Here is a 1,969-nt window from a genome sequence, read left to right as displayed (position 1 = left end):
GGTTTTTCTTCCTAGTCCTATTTTGTTCCACACTGACTTCTACACTGAATTCTTCTGCTGGCAGACTATTGTACTTAAAGTCTCATAGGCCTTTTTTTTTTTTTTTTTTTTGATAATAAAGGCATTATTGTATTTTCAAAAGGATAGGCATATAGACCAAGGAAGTAAAATTGATTGTCCAGTAGTAAAATCTTAACTTAGGGTATCCTGAGAATCCAGACACAAGCACACATCCTAAGGTCCTTTTCCCCCCAAAAAAGTCCTTTTTGCTGTCTACAGGGAGAAACCCTGCAGATGCAGCTTGATTCTTTACAGAAACCGTCAGTCCCTATCATCCTCCCTCATCCACAGCAAAGTAAACAGCTGCTCCCTCCAAGAGGGGCACCAGCCCTGCATGGCCCGGGGGAGATAAGAGCCCAGACCTGGTGGGAGGCCCTCGGTTCCAAGCATCCCAGTTAGTCACTATCTTCATCTTCTGATGCTTCTGCCGACTCAGATGCACTCTCCAGCAAGTCATCTCCCATCTGTTGGAATCTTCACATGTATTTGATGGTCACCTTGAATTCAGCCATCTCATACCCAAAAAGCTTCAGGATGCGGGCCTGCTCTGGGGTCAGCACGGCACCCTCCTTGCACACCTCATAGTTGGACAACAGGGTCACCACACCTCTCTTGAGGGCAGTGGGCAGGCCGAGCTGCCTCAGCTGCGGCTCCATACAGTGAGGGAACTGCTCCAGCAGCCCAGCATCCAGGCTCACTGTGAAGATGGCTTTGTTACCAGCTCGGGCATAGTCCATTTCTGTGTATTTCATGAACCACTCATTTACTTCTTGTTTACTATGGTTGGTGAAAAGGAGACCAATTTCACCTCTCAATTTCTTGCTCACCTGGTGTAGGTTGTCTTTATACTCATCAGATGGGCTTCGCCCCAAGGCCACCATCATCACCTTGTTTTTGCCAAAGACTGTCTGGCTGTGCTTCCAGGCATCCCAGATGTCCTTCAGCTTGCTGTTCCTCATGTTGGCCACGGAGAAGATGAAAAGTACTTGTATGTGTCCACACATTTCCGAAGTTCTTCTATCAGATTCTGTTTCAGTTCCAAGCCTTTCTTGGCAGTTTTGGTTAAAGAAACTTTCTTATGGCGCTTGGATTTGGGCATCACGCAGAAGCCATGTGCGTTGGTAGGCGGCCATGTTTGGACCTCAAAGGCCTTATTGCTGTGCTTGCTGCTGGGGGCTCCCAGACTACTAGTGGCAAAACGTTACTGCTACATTTCCTTCTTTTCCTCCAAGTTTATGTTATGTTCTGATTTTTCACTTCTGGTTTTTTCCATTTCCCTCTTTTTTCTCTTCCTCTTTCTGCATTTCTCCTGAGTACCCTGTGTCTACACTCTTTTCCTCTCCTGCTTTCCCTCATAGTGAGATTGGCTATTAATTACTTTTCAGGAAAATTTCACTTTGGCAGAAAAGTACTAATTTCTTGGCAGTGCCAAAAAGAAGCCACTCCCATTTGAAAGCAATTCATGTATCTTTTTATATTTTCTCTTTCCTGATGACAAGAACCACTGGATTTCTCAATAAACAAAAAATGTTTTGAGGACAGAATTTGTGTATAATTCACACCAGTTACTCACTGCTATGAAAACTGGTAATCCTCCAAAGCTATCACCTACTTTCACACATCATATCAGCACTATCAACCCATGAGTGCTCCCTATTTTGGAGATGAAGACATAGATACGGTTGAGGAAGGGTGATAGTCAGGCCCATAGGAGATACCTTGGGCCTCTAAGAGATGCCAGCACCTGACCACAGCAGAATGCTTGATAGCCTACCTAATTATAAACAAATTGTTAGTTCCCTTGTGAATGTCTGTCTGCCAACTCCTACCAGCTCTCATCTTTGTTCTGTAGACTCTGGTTCTTTCCTTTTCCTCTGTTCAGGCTTGGTATGGATACAGTTCCTAATCT

General features: G+C 44.7%; 1 pseudogene; it reads right to left on the bottom strand.

Annotated features, from left to right (window-relative positions):
- Positions 1–536: 536 nt before the first annotated feature.
- Positions 537–1,064, bottom strand: LOC101428672 (mRNA turnover protein 4 homolog pseudogene; annotated as a pseudogene).
- Between the last annotated feature and the right edge of the window lie 905 nt (positions 1,065–1,969).

The sequence above is a fragment of the Dasypus novemcinctus genome, chromosome 7, assembly GCF_030445035.2.
Source record: "Dasypus novemcinctus isolate mDasNov1 chromosome 7, mDasNov1.1.hap2, whole genome shotgun sequence".
Classification (NCBI taxonomy): Eukaryota; Metazoa; Chordata; class Mammalia; order Cingulata; family Dasypodidae; genus Dasypus; species Dasypus novemcinctus.
The sequence above is the reverse complement of the archived record's forward strand: the minus strand, read 5'-3'. Positions and strand labels throughout refer to the sequence as shown.